Consider the following 6,971-nt stretch of genomic DNA (forward strand, 5'->3'; position numbering starts at 1 on the left):
GTGGATAAAGAAACCACAGTACATCTATGCAATGGTCCCTACTTGAGGCCAATATGCTCAGTGAAATAAGACATTCCCAAAAGAAGTATCATATGATCTGATCTAAGGCAACAGTCACGCGAAACAAAACAAATAGATGTATAGTTGAATAAGTATATACATATATTCTCGTAGATGAACTGTATACTGGAGACTACCATACCACAGTGTGAAGATATATTGCGTTAGTATTTCTGCTTCCAAATAAAAGGAGGATGGACACAAGTGAAAGAGTTTCATATACCTTGCCAACATGAGTCTACAATTTGTTTTTGTTTATACCTAAAATGCTATGATATACCTAAAAAGGAAGAATAGTAAACTTGTAACTGTTTCTAGAGTACTATACTACTATAATATTGGGGGAAAATGGTGGGGGAGGAAAACAGGGAAGGAGGGCAAGATGGGATACCCTATACCCACAAATATATATCATGGAGAATAATAAAAAATTTTTTAAAAATTGAAAATATTTTAAACTGTTATAAGATACAGAAAAAAGAAATATATAGCAAATATTCCAAAATCGGAGAGATGACTCTTAAATTGGAAATTAACTAAAATATTAAAATGCTGTGAACTTTCAAAATGCTGAGGATAAAAAAAAAATCACAATTTTTTAGAGATAAATATTGGTTATTTCACTAGGAGTGGGAATTAATTGTATCCATGTTATTGGTCAAAATATTATTATTAAGAAATTTTCCTGTGAAGTGAGAGGCATATGCAGAGTCCTGTGGGGTATAGGATTAGGGTTCTAAGAGGAAGGCATTGAAGAGGCTGGCTGGACTCCACCTAGGAAGAGATCCTTCTGCTGATTCTAAACTTTTCCTGGGCAAAGGAATCGTTTCTGCAGTATGAGCCACCTGCCCTCCTCAGCTTTGCACTCCCATGGTGGAGGAGACAACATGATGGTGATTATGCCTGTGGCCTTCACCTTTTACTGTAAGAGTGTGCAATATTATTTTCTAGTTTGTTGGTCAATACAGCCTGAGAAATTGCTGGAGCTATTTTGCAGTATTTCTTTTTTTAAAAAGATTTATTTATTTATTTATTTATTTATTTACTTTTGAAACATATACAGAGGAGAGACAGAAAGGAAGATCTTCCGTCCGATGACTCACTCCCCAAGTGACCGCAATGGCTGGAGCTGAGCCAATCCAAAGCCAGGAGCTCTTCTGGGTCTCCCAATTGGGTGCAGGGTCCCAAGGCTTGGGTTGTCTTTGACTGCTTTCCCAGGCCACAAGCTGGGACCTGGATGGGAAGTGGAACTGCCAGGATTAGAACCAGCACCCACATGGGATCCTGGCACGTTGAAGGTGAGGACTTTAACCACTGTGCTATCGCACTGGGCCCTGCAGTGTTTCTACTAGCAGTGTTCTATGAACGATTCCATGCAGCCTGAGACTCTAGAATCCTTGATCTAGCTCCCTGCCAAAACTGATTCCATAAGTCACATTTCAGCATCCAACATAGTTCCATGCCTGTCCCTGGACCAAATAGAACTATCCTTTTGGAGATACATATAGCTGTTAGGCAGCAGATGCTGAGTTTTCCTCACCTCCCAAAGACAATGCTGCCTTTCATTCAAGTGGTGGTTCACTACTTCCTTATGTTCTACTTCTTGTCCTATAGTAAGTAGGCACCTCTGCATTGCAGTGGCAGCAGGTGCCTGGCTGGGATACTTTCTCTTCAGCTAGAGAAAAGCAGTGATAGTGCACATTACAGAGCATTGCCATGATGTTAGAATCAACGGCATGGCCTACTGATTGCATTTGGAAGCAATTTGAGCCTAGATTCCATCAGCTCTTCTTGCTCTTTCACACATACACACACATGCTCGTGCATGTACGCCCTTTTTGCTCAACAGATTTAGCCTTACAGTTCCTCAGATAAAGCAGTAACCTCCTGGGCTGCTTTTTTTTTTTTCTACTGAGATTCCCACTTTTCAGAAAGAGATGCCACTTGGGGTGATCCCAGTCATATGTTCTTGTCTAATTGGGTAGCTTTCTCATTAATGACTTGATCCATTGCTTCTTTTTTTTTTCTTTTTTTTTTTTTACATTCTGCATTTCTTTTACCAGCCAATATACGAATTTGGTGTTTGTCTTTTTTTTTTTTTCCAAAGTCACTAACGGAAAGTTTTTGAGTTTTCCGCAATATCAGTGATAGCTGAGGAAAATTTCTTATCTAACTAAATGTAAAACTCAAACTTAACAATACAAAATAAATTCTGTGAGCCTGACACTGTGAAGCTGTGGATAAAGTCATTGCCTACATTGCCAGCATCCCATCTAGGCCTTGGTTCAAGTCTTGGCTGTTCCACTTTTGATCCAGCTCCCCGCTAACGTACCTGTGAAAAACAGGGAAGAAGGCACAAGTGCTCAGACCCCTGTCACCTGCACGGAGACCTGGGAGAGGTTCCTGGTTTTTTAGCCTCTGTCTGGCCCAGCCCTAACTATTTTGGCCATCTAGGGACTAAACCACTAGATGGAAGAAGTCTGTTTCTTCCACTGTTTCTTTAACTCTTTCAAATGAATAAATGAATAGATATGGAAAATAAGTTCTAGACTAGTCATTGGATTCAATTAGTTGAGAAATACACTGTGCCTTTCTCTAGGTATGGTGTGTTGCAGCAAAATCACTGTACAGAGGGGTGTTTGAGACTAAATTCAGGCTCAGAGCTTGCAGAGTGTGTTTTCTTAGGCTGCTAATGCATCACTTTTGTTGCCAGTTTGTTTAGAATAAATTTAAAAAGAGGCATATTTGAGAAAATGGTGGTAGATATTTTAAAATAAAACCATTGACATTTTACTTTGACTTAGTACCCTGGTTTACCACAGTTGAACGAAGCAAAACAGTTTGAATTGTTTCCCATTAGTGCTTTCACATATCTGTCTCCAAACCAATGATTTTTGAAACACTAATTGCTAGGCCTTAATCCCAGAGCCCCAACACTGGCATATCTTGGTTCCCAGGTGATATTCCTGCTGATGGGCACGGAACCCACACTTTGAGAATCCCTGCTTTAAACTAAGTGAGCATTCCCTGGCTTTGTGCATAGATATTTGAATTGCTGATTGGCAGGTTGTGTATCTGGACATAATTGAGGTCAAAAAACCACTGATCAGTACATAAGCACTCCACATACTTTTATGCAGCTCCAACTATGTGTACCTATATCTTTGTGCAGGCAGGGCTGCAGCCAAAGTACTTTCATCAGCATGCATCGAATCACTTGTCCTTATTTTTTAAAGAGCTGCGGTTTCTTGGAACTAGTTCAAAGTTGAGAGAGACCTTTGTTCTTCAGTGTAAATCGGCTAGGCAGTCCTGGGCCAGAAGGGCAAAAGCTCAACTTTCTCTTTGGAGAGACATACGGTATTTCAGTTAATGGCCAGATTTGGATCAGTCCCCAGCATCCATGTCCACACCAGGCAGAACCTCTTCTCTTCTACATGGCCATCTTTTATTTATTAAGTTTTAATTTTAGAGACTTTAATTCAGTGACATGTGACTTAAAATCTCTTTTCTAAATGAAGAATCCTTGGATTTTTATCTCCTTCAGTTGTTAGTATTACTGCAGTCTTATTCCAGTCTAAACTCCCGAGATAAAGTGATGATGATGATGATTCTTTTTTTTTTTTTTTTTTTTTTTTTTTTTTTTTTTTTTTTTGCCAAACTCTGCTGTGCTTTGCAGCTAGACCCAATTGTGCCTGCAAGGCTGAGGAGACACAACACAGCTGTCCTTATTGGCCTGTATTGTGGTTTGGGAGTGTGTACTTTCTCTGTGGATGCCAGTTAAATATTGGAGAGTGAAGAATGTGTGCTTCTATGGCTTTGAACCAAGAGAAGGTTATCAGCCTACTAGATCGGGGTTAAAATCCAAGAACCAATATTTATTTCTTTCACTTCATCCATTTGAAGTACTGAACTTAGCATGGACAGAATGAATGCCAGGTGCTGACAGAGTCCAGAGTTACACCATAATGTACAACTAGCTCATGACAGTCTCAGAAACCAAGGAATAATAAAACCGTGAGAAACAAGTAAGAGTTAGTGCTTACTGGTGACTCTAGTGCTCCCTAGACATCTCAGTATGAGCTGCTATAAAACATCCTTCCTGTAATGGGACCTTATCAGTTAGGTATGAAAAATCAAGGCCAGTTAGAGTGTTAGGAATTTGAAACTAACAGAGGAAAACCTCAGTTTGGGAGTTTTTAGATATTCAGGATAGAGAAATTTCATGCAAAACCTGAATTTTAGAGATCCATGCTTGTCAAAGGTTGAAGCTAATGAAGGAGAAAGAGATCTAAATTTCTTCCATCTTTCTTGAGCTGTTATGTTGTCAACCCATAATTATCTCATTTAAGTTCATTACTATGTTCCTGTTCATTTGGAATTTAACGCCTGATGTCTTTGCTCATTTTGGATCTAAACTTCTGTTTTCCTCCTTCCCCACTTCCCTGTTTTACAACTATTCAAAAAGTACCTTCAGCTCTTGGCCCCCTTCTTCTGCTCCCCTTTCCCCTTCCTGGCTTTCAGTCTTTTATCCTCTAGAGTCTACAAATCTCCTTAGTCCTCCTGATGTAGTGGACACTACTATGTCTTGGATCTAACTATCCCAAGTTGGTGTATACAAACCTGTTAGAGACCTTAAGCATGCTTCCAGAAGCAGTTGCCCTCTTGGATTTGTGTCTTTGAAAAGTGATACCTCGTAACTTCTTAAAAGTTACACATTCTTAGGTACTGTCTCCAGTCTACGAAACCCTCATTTTGTTTACCACGGAATTACAAATCCAAGTTTTCTTCATTGCTTCTATGGTAGAATCATCTAGAATTTCTTTTCAGGCCGTAGCTTCTGTCTTGGGTTCTAGTCACATTCAGTTCCTTGCAAAGGAGCTAAAGAAGAGAGAGCATGGACTACACTTTCATGCCATTTAATTATTATCCTGCCCTTCCCAACTGCTTCTGGAAAACAACTGAAGATACGTAGTCATCACTTCATATAATGCCATTAATCAGTGGGTATACAATTAATGTGGACTGTTTTATACTATAAGTACCGTAAAAGCAATATTGCTATAGCATGAATGTTTAACAGTGTCATGTGAAAAAGAACAAAACAAATATATATGTATATATATATTTAATTTTGTGATTGCAAAGAAAAGATTTTTCACCTAGAGTTCTATTCTAACCAAGTTGCCACAGTGTAATAACTTGTTAGTAATTGACATAAACATCTTATAGTAGAAAATCATATGACATGAGTAAAATATCACTTGTTCACTTTATTCTGTCACTGAGCCACCTAACATGAAACAAAAAAGAATTAGCCAGTCATTTCTGTCATTATCGTATATATGCTTTTAGATCTTTTAAAAAATATAAAAATGTTCTTTTTTTTAATATAAGTAGCGATTTGGCTTTTCAACTTAAAACCATATCTATATTCTTTCATTATCTATACATAAGGACCTCCATTGTAAGTTTTAACTGTTGTGTCATATTCCAGAATATAAATTCACTGGGACTCAACTATTAGAGAACAGTTGGAATAGGCCCAGCTTTTTAAATTTTATAAACAATGCTAGAGTGAACATCACTGCGTAGCCCTCTATTGACTGAGGTACTAATGTCCTATGTGATAATGGATATTATGCCCTCTATTTTGTCCTTTAGTACAAGTAATGTTCCTAAGACCCTGTTTACTTGTTTTGCCTTGAGTATGGCTACTTTGTTATATCACATAGAGTTCCTGAGCTTTTCTTTCTTTCTGGTTATGTTATATAATATTAAGTAAATTTTGACAGGAATTTCTAATCTATCATTTTTATGCTTAATTCTCATATTGAGACATTTAATTAATGTGATGGAATTATGGCTTGCTATCAAGGGACAAAGATAGGACCGAATTCTGTGGAATGCCACTTTTCCTGCCAATTACCTAAAGGTAAAAATCAGGCTGCTAAATCTTTAGCTTTAATGTCTGTTAGCTCTGAGTTACTTGGCAATGTGAACTATTCTAGTTGTTACAATCAGGAAAGAATTGGCCAGCATTTAGATCATAATAGCCTCTTTTTTAAGAATTCCAAAATAAAGGCTGACATTGTGGCAAAATGATGGCATCCCATATAAGACTGATTCAAGTTGTGACTGCTTCACTTCCAGCCAAGCTCCCTCTTAATACACCTGGGAATGCAGCAAAGAATGGTCCAGTATTTAAGCTCCTAAACCTACATGGGACACCAAGATGGAGTTCCTCGTTCCTGGTTTCTGGGTTGAGCCTGGCCCAGCTCCCACCATTGTGGCCATTAAGGAGTGACTCAAGAGATAAAAAAAATAGATCTGTTATTCTGTCTTTCCTCTCTCTGTAATTCTGGATTTCAAATAGATAAATCAACATTTTTTCTGTTTTTTTTTTTTAATGAAAAATAAATTCCAAAGTAGCTATAATCTTCCTTGCCTTGTATCTGTTTCGGGTCATCTTTTTTAATGAAATTTTCTTTGTGTTTAGTGGTTGCACTTAAGCAACACCCAAAAAGGAAAAAAAATCATTCCTATATAATTAGCTTTTCTGTCACATGTTTAGAAAATGGCAAAAATTGTGAATATTAATTGGTGTCTTAGGTGTGTTTACATACATTGTGTAATTTAATCCTAACTTCATTGTTGAAAATGGAAATAGAAAATGCCTTTCCCCTAGTTTCCCAATGTGCAATTGATGGAAATATCACATGTTTTCATTTTAGTCAACAAGCATTTGGTTCAATAAGATCACATTGTGTCCTCTCCAAGTTCACCCCAACTCCTTGTGTGACAGTATCTGGAGGCAGGGACTTTGGCAGGCGAGGTGGGAGGGAGGAGTAATTAAGGCTAAGTAGAGTCGTAATGGTAAGGCCCTAATCCCGCAGGGCTTGCGTCCTTATCCC

At 38.1% G+C, this 6,971-nt stretch overlaps 1 pseudogene; it reads left to right on the plus strand.

The window, feature by feature from the left end:
• The first annotated feature begins 896 nt into the window (after window positions 1-896).
• LOC121171328 lies at window positions 897-1,808 on the plus strand (annotated as a pseudogene).
• The last annotated feature ends 5,163 nt before the right edge of the window (window positions 1,809-6,971 follow it).

The sequence above is a fragment of the Ochotona curzoniae genome, unplaced genomic scaffold (assembly GCF_017591425.1).
Source record: "Ochotona curzoniae isolate NIBS_2020 unplaced genomic scaffold, NIBS_Ocur_1.0 contig_1274, whole genome shotgun sequence".
NCBI lineage: Eukaryota > Metazoa > Chordata > Mammalia > Lagomorpha > Ochotonidae > Ochotona > Ochotona curzoniae.